Raw genomic sequence first — 9,842 nt, 5'->3', positions numbered from 1 at the left:
AAGACTCTTAGAATTTAATGTGGTATTATTGTCTTCATTTCAACTTTGTTTTAGGTTTTTTTTAAAAAATAATTTCAGACACACTTAGAATATTACAATTAGAATTGATAGTATTATCACCTACTCTTTTTTTTTTGGAGAGGTTTTTCACTATAGGGCGCGTGCGCTCGCCAGACAGACAGAGAGAGACATAGAGACAGAAAGCGAGAAATCACCCCCAAGGGGGGATGGTCACGCCGCAATCCCTTCTCCTCCATTCTCCTCTCGGGATCTTGGGCACACACGCACAAGCGCCTGGCGTGTGTTTTAAGCCACCGGGTCCGGGACGCCAACTGCGGTTGACTACGTGGGAGTCCAGCGACATAGCCATTACGCTAACTGCTGGTTCCCATTATCACCTACTCTTGATAATTATCAATATTTTGCCAGTTGTGTTTAATTAGTTCCGATTTCTGGGTTACATTAATTTTGTCTGCAAACTCTTCAGTATGACTCATTAGATAGGGCTTTAAAATAGTAAAACTGGAATACTATGATCACTCCTAAGCATTTTTTTTTTTCTTTTTGAGCTAGGTGGGGGAGGGGGAGAGAAAGAGAGAGAGAGAGAGATGGACACACAGAGATGGGCATTTTTGACAGGGTCTCACCATGTTGTGGTCATCCTGCCCCAGCCTCCCAATTAGCTAGGATTACAGGTGTGTTCAGTTTACCTAATGTGTTCAGATTGGCCCAGGAACTGAAACTGGACTTCCCAAGTGGCTTCCAGTCTCCCAGGCAGTGGTCCTATGTGTATGCCACTGCGATTCGGCCCACAATTATTATTTTAACTATCATTCTTGTCTGTATTTAAATTTTCTTGTCTCAAAAACAAATTTTTTTTGAGAGGTTTTTGCTATAGGGTGCATGCGCTCACCAGAAAGACAGAGAAAGAGAGACAGAAAGTGAGAAATACCCTCTTCCTTCCAGGGGGAATGGTCACGCCGCAATCCCTTCTTCTCTTCTCGGGATCTTGGGCATAAACGCACATGCACCTGGCGTGGAGTTTAAACCACTGGGTTCAGGTCTCTAACCGTGGTTGACTACATGGGAGTTCAGCGACATAGCCATTACGCTAACTGCTAGTCTCTCACCCCCCTCCCCCAAATTTAATAGTACATTTGTTCAAATCAGGACACAGAAGAGTTCCTTTGTTGACTTTTGTAGATAAAACTCTTACACCTTTATTAACACTACTTAACATGATCTTCTCCCCCCCCCACTGTTTTTTTGTAGTTATTTATTTGTTGAAGTGTTGAGTACTTTTTCTTATTGAATTTCCCACATCCTGGACTTTTTTAGTACATCCTTAAGAAATCTGTGAGTCAGCTAGGTAAGTTGCTGGCCAGGAAATAATTGGCTGGGAATTAAACTGATCTATATTTATTGTTAACTACTGGTAGTTTGTCCAGAAACATGATTAAGTGTAGTTCTTTTTTTTTTTTTTTTTTTTTTTCTGGTGGGTGGCAAGAGTATTTCATTGGCAGCAGCAAGCACGTACTACTGCATCACACCGACAGGCTCACCATATCTGTTTGTGCTACCTTGGGTGATGCTAAGATTGATGCATGAGTTTAAGTGTCATCAGCATGATTCACCATTGTCAAATTTCCCTTGAGCTGCCATCAATGATTACTGCCTAAATCCGTTATTAAACTGGGGTTGCAAAATGACATTTTTGTAATTCAATCATGCTTGCTAAATTAGTTGGAGTTCTATGGGGAAGAACTTTCCTTCATGTTTATTTGGTTAACCTGAAGTACAGTTCATAAATGAGAGGCAAGATAAAAGCTTGATTCTGTACCTTGTTATCCACTTTTAGAAAGAGTTCAGCAGCATGCAAATATGACCCATGTGGTTATTTTTCAAAATGCCATTATTAGCTTAAAAGGCCATTTATATGATATTAAAGATTTTGCATGTTTACCCTTTATGTATTCTTATATATTTAAAATACTTAATACATTTCAGTCAGTGGAGTTCAATTGAGCAATCTATTGCAGAGTATATTCAATTTTTCCACTTCCATTTTAACAGGATTAAACTCTTAAACTCAATATATAACTACTTTAATATCATTCTGTTATTTAAAAAAATATAACCATACTTAGAACGAAAATGTGCACATTGTAGAACATTTAGAGAATAAGGACCCGCATAGCGATGGAGATGAAGACCACCTGTGTTCTCTCCATTCAACGATATCCCTTTTACAAACTTTCTGGAATTTTCTTCTATTCTTTTGCTCTTATGTGTCTCGTTAAATATTCTAAAGCCCATCATTATAATCACTCCCTCACAAGTGCTCTCAGCTACCCCTGTCCTTACCCTCATCACTGTGTCTAGTAGAATCTTGGCCCTCCATCTAGTCTGCAGGTGTGTGAGCAGCTGCATGCCACCAGGGACTACTGCATTGTTTCCCTCAGTTGATGAATGGTTTCCTTTGTTGATGATCTAAAGCCTCAATACACACCAGCTGGGACCCTGCACCCCCCTTACATTCCCCAGAACTATTCCATATGTCCTACTGAAACTACTCCCCACTTTTCCTTTACATTGTTGTATAGCTGCTGACTTTGCCTCAGACTTGAGTGAAATGAAAGCTTTCAGATGGTAATTCTAAAATTCCTAGTACAGATGTAACAGAAACTACCCTCACCAAGCAGCTTTCTCGCCTTTTCCCCTCCTTTCCTAGGAGGGAAATTTAAAAAATAATTATTTAGTTACTGAACCTGGAGCATACTAGATACACACCCAGCTTTAAATTTACATCTTTTCATTCAACTTAAAGTGTTTTTACATGCAAACGCACACAACAATTGTGTGTGTGTGTGTTGGCAAACAACAGTTGTCCCGAGGTGAAACACAATCACCTTATAATGAACTGCTGCAAATATTTTCAACCAAGGTTGAAAATTGCTTTTCTGAACATGAAAACCTATAACACATTTCAATTATTTGTATGAAACTCGTTATTTGTAGTTTTCCCCTTGCAAAGATTAAAAAAAAACATGTATAAGTAACTAATATACATCCGTCACAACATAATCCTGGATCATACCCACGCCCAAACCAGATGCTCCTTTAATTTTAAACCCATCATCAGAGACCAACAGAAATTCATTTTCTTTTATACAAAACAAAACTCACATATGCCAGAATAGAAATGCCCAAGAGAGACAAAATCAAAAACCCTAGTGCTGACACCAAGGCTCAGTGCTCTTAACAGTGAGCCAGAGACCACTGGAACAAACATAAATTAGTGTCTGTGTATCACTGTAATGAAATCCATCGGGCTTTAACCCTTTGCTGTCAGAAATCCACATTTTGTGATCATGTGAATGCATACTTCCAACACGTCAACAGTGGAGAAGGTCGATGTGCCAGCACAGAAAAAAAAAGTGCTACTGTTTCCTGGAACATCAAAAGAATTGACTTTAACAGATACTTCTTATAAGCTCAGGCAAGAAATGATTATTAGTTGCTGGTGTCATGAAGTGAAAGTGATTGGGCCCTAAGATTCAATGTAACAAAAAAAAATTGTGTTTTTTTTTTTTGAGAGTTTTTTGCTATAGGGCACGTGTGCTTGCCAGACAGACAGAGAGAGACATAGAGACAGAAAGCGAGAAATGCCCCCCAGGGAGGATGGTCACGCCGCAATCTCTTCTCCTCCATTCTCCTCTCGGGATCTTGGGCATGCACGCACACGCGCCCAGCGTGAGTTTTAAGCCACTGGGTCCAGGATGCGAACCGTGGTCGACTATGTGGGAGCCCAGCGACATAGCCATTACTCTAACTGCTGGTTCCCTTTTCTTTCTTTCTTTTTTTTTTTTTTTTTTTGAGAGATTTTTGCTATAGGGCACATGCACTCACCAGAGAGACAGAAAGCAAGAAATCACCCATCCCCCTGGGGGATGGCCATGCCACAATCCCTTCTCCTCCAATCTTCTTTTGGTATTTTGGGCACACAGGCCTGGTGTAAGTTTTAAGCCGTCAGGTCCAGGATTCGAACCAAAGTTGACCATGTGGGAGTTCAACAACGTAACCATTACACCATTTGTTTGCTCCTCAATGTAAAAATTTAAGAAAGAAAATGTGTTGGGGCAAGTTTTCTCTTTAAAACAAAAATGAGATGGTTTAAACCAAGTATGGAAGTGCCCTGGCTGGCAGGGTACTCCGGAAGGCTCTGGGGCAAGGGCAGATCCAGACTGCTGTTTCTCATCAGGACTCAGCAAATGAGTCTTTAACGATGTGACCTGCAGGACGAGGGGATCCAAAGAACACAGTCATTTTAGCAGAGCACACTTACGCTTTGTGCCAATTTCCTTAACAAACTGTTTTGTTATGAAAATAAAAGGAAAAGAAGGCACATTAAAGACTCTACTCCTATATTTCACTGACAGTGTTTGAGTTCTAGGAACTATACAATGAAGGCAGCATTCTAACAAGAAATTATGCTAATCAAATGTCCAAATTTTACTAGAAGGTGTTTTTTCCCCCAATGCCTTTTAATCACAAATAAACATAAGCTATGAATTTACAGTTCAGAAAATAAAACCAAGAAACTAATGACATTATGACCAAGGTGTTTGGTAAACAGTGAGTTAAGAGTTAGGATCATCAGGAAAAGACTTTTCAACAACCCTCTGGACTTCAAAAAATCTTCAGATAGTAGATCTGTCCCAATGTCACAGCAACTAGAACAAGAGCTTCAAAGAAGGACCAGAGGAACACCCTGCTCTTGGTGTTGTCCTTGATGGCTCTGGTATCCTCTCCCAGGCCTCTACATACTCCTGTTCACGCTTTACAGCTGTCGTACCAGGGATAGCTCATTAATCATTTCTTCTGGTTTGTCCTGATGAGCTTCTGTTTCCATGTCTTGTCCTTTGGGAGCCTCCCCAGTATCAATGGAGAACCTCACTGCCTTTGGAGTCATGGTGGACAGCCTATTACTAAAACAAAACTTGTTGTCCCATCTATGTGAGCAGCAAAAGTGTATTTCCCACTGGATTCTGTCTTTCTTATAAATTCCTGTAATCTCCACGCCAATGTCCAGGAAGCTCCCTTGGCCACCGCCAAGATGAAGCCCTTCTTGGTGCCTGAGGTTACCCACTCCAAGAAGCACTCCTCATCGTGCGAGTCAATGCCAGCGAAGTAGCCTGGGGCCGAGGCCAAGGAGAGCAGCCAGGAGCACCAGCAGCTCAGCAAACGTCATCATGGTGGAGCTGGGACACAACCGGGGTATACCCCGCCGCCAGAGACCCTGCTGCTGGCTTCTCAGCCATTGCGGCCTCACAGAGTGCATTTTCTTTCTCCTCACAAATTCAGTCCCCCCCCTTCTTTTTTCGATCCGGTGCTCTTTGACTTTTAAAAACCACATTATTAGAAATCCAATGTGGCATGGTGGTTAAGGTGCTGGACTCCCACAGGGTTGACTGAGGTTCAAATCCCTTATCTGGGCACTTGAAACTCACACCCGGTGCCTGTTTGTGCATGCCCCAAATCCTGAGAGGAGAATGGATAGAAGGGATTGTGGTGTGGTCATCACACCCTGGGGAGAGGAAAACGGGTGTGATTTCTCACTTTCTGTCTCTGTGTCTCTCTATGAGCACATGGATCCTATAGCAAAAATCTCTCAAAACGAATAAAAAAATTTCAAAAAACCCCACATTAATCTGGTGGTTCTGTCTCCCTCCTTTTATAACTTTTCCATCTTCTACTGGATCATTTCTGTAACTATATTTTAATTTTTCAACCCAGTCTTAAAATGATACTACCAAGAGACACAATCATTTTCTTGATTTCATTTCTCCCTGAAGGTACCATCCATTTCTGTTATCCTGCCAAGCCAGACTTATCAAGAGTTGTTAACTACATTACTTCCTTGCTTTAACTGCTCTTTTCTTCAGTCCCTTTCAGTCTGGCCTCTCCCCAGCCACAGCACTGTACTGAAATTTGTCTCGAAGTCGTTGGGAATCCACACTGCCACATGCAATGTACATTTTCCTGCCCTCATCTTACACTTTACAGGCATTTGCTGGAGTTGGCCATTTGTGGAAGGCTGCATATTAGATCTTGCACATGAACAACTGTTTATCCATTTTGTCCCCTTGCCCTAACATGGCTGTCTGCTTTTGTAAACCTGCTTGCTGTTCCCATGAGAAAATAGCTAGTGCTAGCCATATAGAAAACCATATCCGGGATGACATCCTGTACCTGCCACTGTCTTTGCTAACTAGCCCGAAACCCTTTTGTTTAGCAATGGAACTGCTTACATAGAAACCCCACTCCCCTCAGAAATAATTAACCTGCTTGATTCAGCTTCTATAACTGCTTGCAAAGAAACCCCTGGTAACTGACCCCCTATAAAAAGACTATTCCAACTTCAGTGGGGGCTGCAGTTCTGACACTCAGTGTCCCCCTTCCCCCCGAGCCCCTAAAATACCTTGACTCTGTCCATTTTTCTCTGTCTCTATTCTATCATGCTGGCCATGGTCCATCCTTCTCTTGGACTATTTCAGCACCTCTTTTCTTGCTGTGCATGTCAGGCCGATCTGGGAACCAAACCCAGTGCCTTTGTGTGGCCCCAGCCTCCTGTTCAGTGGTGCCTTATTGCCTGTGCCATTGTGGCTGGGCCTGTCTCTTAAATTTTTATTTTACATTGAAAGTTTATTAAGAAAGAGAGAGAGAGAGAGAGACCATCAACAAGGTCTTATGCCATGATTCCCACTCTCCCTCATGCTGGGATTGCTGTCCTCCCTTAGAATTCACAGTCAGCCAGGACCTAGCATGCACAGGTCAACTGGGAAGCCAAATCTCTGATCTTCCTATGGATCCAGCATGGCTTGAGCAGTGCATTACCCAAGCCCCCAGCCAACCTTAATTTTAAAGGAGCATTTTTTACCTTTCTGTAGTCATTAAGGAAAAGCGGTTGTTTATCCTCATTCTAAACAATGTGATAAATTTATTGTACTTCTGGGACCAGCAGTTAGCGTAATGGCTATGTCACTGGACTCCCATGTAGTCGAGTGCGTTTAAATCCCAGACCTGGTGGCTTAAATTCATGCTGGGCGTGTGTGCGTGCGTGCTCAAGATTCCAAGAAGAGAATGGAGAAGGGATTGAGGTGTGGGGGTAATTTCTTACTTTCTGTCTGTCTCTGTCTTTATGGCGAGCACATGTGCTCTATAGCAAAAACCTCTCCCCCCGCCAAATTTTTTTTTAATTGTACTTTTGTGCCTGTCCTTTAACATACTAGATTTTGTTTATACATACTATATCACTATCAAATTATTGTAAAAATTTTAAATTTTCTCTTCTTTTTTTAATAATTTATATTTGGATTTGTAATAATATTTATTTAGATAAATTCAGCACTGAGGTGACTTCAGTTCTTGATACTATTTTCTTTTCTTTCTTTCTTTTCTTTTTTTCTTTTTTTTAAAGGAAAATCTCTCTCAAGAGATTTCTCATGAGAGATTTTTGCTATAGGGCACATGCACTTGCCAGAGAGACAGAAAGTAAGAAACCACCTCCCTAGCGGGGATGGCGACACCACAATCCCTTCTCTTCCATTCTCTTGGGATCTTGGGCATGCACGCACACATGCCTGGCATGAGTTTTACCCCTCCCAGGGTCCGGGACTCTAACCACAGCGACTACGTGGGAGCCCAGCGACATAACCATATGTCATCTATTGGTCCCGGTGCTATTTATTTTCTAATATAATTCTCTCAGGGTTGTGATTTTAATTTTTCTTACTAATTTTTTTCCCCAAGACTTTAGATATCAACTTTTTTTTTTTTTTTTTTTTTGTTACCTGATTTAAAAATTGTTAGGCTTTGGGGCTGGCAGGTGGAGGTTAAGGTGCTAGATCCTGCATGGCCAACTGCTTCATTTGCGTACTGGATATGGCAACTTGAAAATCACTCTGGGTGCGTGTGCATGCATGCCCCAAATCCCAAGCGGAGACTGGAGGAGAAGGTATTGCAGCATGGCCCTCTCCCTGGGAGTGATTTCTCACTTTCCCTCTCTATGACTTTCTGTGGTGAGAACATGCACCCTACAGCAAACTTAAAAAAAGGAAAGAAAGTTGTTAGGTTTTGAAATTTTCTTTCTACAACTCTGTAAATGTTTTCTGTGTGCCTGTGAAATTTAATGGTACATAGAAACATAAGATCATCTTGACTTTGCTTCTTTGTAGGGATCACGTTTTTCCCAAGTGAAGATTTACAAAATGTCTTTGTAGTTGTAAAATAGTTTCAGAATGTTCTATGAATAATTGATATATTCATCTACTTATTTTATGGACCATGGGGAATGAGTCCTTTTGCTTGCACGTTTAGAGCCTTTCTGTTTAAAAACACTTTCTTTGATCATGATTTTGATTACTGCTTTGCTTCTAATTATCTTGGTATTATCCTAACAAACACATTAAGTTATTTTATTAGTCTTCCAAACCCTCCTTCAAGATCATCATACTCATCACTTGCATCTTTGTGTTTTTTCACTTTTTTTAAGCTTCCAAAATTTGCCATCTGTCAGATATTTGATGTGTCATGGGAACATCTGCTTTCACTCGCTCTTTTTCTTTGCTATTCACCTTTAAGTCTTACCCCTTCATCTCTCCCTTGTGCCTGTTATCACCTTCTTACTACAGTGGATTGTTATTATTATAATTATTATTATTTTAAAATATAAGTTTGACATTAATTTTGTAATCTCTTCTTAAGTTCATGTCAACCCGTTTGCTGTTCATAGCTCTTCACAGAAGCCAGACTGTCTTGCACCTTGCTGAAGGTCACCAACTTCCTAGAACTTTATTCTGATTCTTTCAGTAGCTACTTTGCAAAATTCTGATAGTAATCGCTTGTCATTCTTAGGTATTGATTGAGACAGTGTTAAGCTTTGCTTTTATAAAACGTACTAGCAAGTATTTGGGAAGGAGTACCTCAGGGTCTGTTAGCTGGGCTTCCTATTAAAAGGAGGTTTTCCATGATGCTGCTTCTGGGTTAACAGATGTGCATTTGTAACAAACATTTTCTCTGTGTTCATGATTCGCCCCAATACTATGTCCACTGCTTTAAAAAATATTATTCTGTGTAATCTTCATAATGACCTATGAAGTCATTGTTACATGATCGCTCTTTATGAATGAGACACTAGACTTGAAAACTCTAGTCATCTGCTCAAGGTCCCTGAGGTGGGAGGTCACTGGGTCAGGCTTGTCATGGAAGGCTATAGCTCCAAGAGCATAACCTTTATGCAGAAGCACTCCTCAAACTCAGTTCCTGGAGGATAAGAAGGTCTTTCCTTCTTTCTTTCTTTTTCTTTCTCTCTTTCTTTCTTTCTTTCTTTCTTTCTTTCTTTCTTTCTTTCTTTCTTTCTTTCTTTCTTTCTTTCTTTCTTTCTTCTTTCTTTTTCTTTCTTTTTTGAGTGGTTTTTGTTATAGGGCGTGTGTGCTCGTCAGGAAGACAGAGAGAGACAGAGAGACAGAAAGTGAGAAATCACCTCCCAGGGGGGATGGCCATGCTGCAATCCTTTCTCCTCCATTCTCCTCTTGGGATCTTGGGCACTCATGCACATGCACTCAGCGTGAGTTTAAGCTACCATATCCAGGACTCTATCTGTGGTCAACTACATGGGAGTCCAGCGACATAGCCATTATGCCTACTGCTTGTCCCAGGAAAGCCTTTTTAATAACTCTGTTATCTTTTATTTTGGGAGAGTGAGAATGGGTCTTCCCATTGTTAAAATTTAAGTGTTTGTTTTGGGCAAGTTTCCTACATGTATTCTATCTTTTTTAAGG

General features: G+C 40.9%; 1 pseudogene; it reads right to left on the bottom strand.

The window, feature by feature from the left end:
• Positions 1–4,640: 4,640 nt before the first annotated feature.
• Positions 4,641–5,364, bottom strand: LOC102485922 (transmembrane emp24 domain-containing protein 2 pseudogene; annotated as a pseudogene).
• Positions 5,365–9,842: the final 4,478 nt, after the last annotated feature.

Source organism: Tupaia chinensis, unplaced genomic scaffold (assembly GCF_000334495.1).
Source record: "Tupaia chinensis unplaced genomic scaffold, TupChi_1.0 Scaffold000443_1, whole genome shotgun sequence".
Classification (NCBI taxonomy): domain Eukaryota; kingdom Metazoa; phylum Chordata; class Mammalia; order Scandentia; family Tupaiidae; genus Tupaia; species Tupaia belangeri.
Note: the sequence above shows the minus strand (reverse complement) of the source record. Positions and strands in the feature narration are given on the sequence as shown.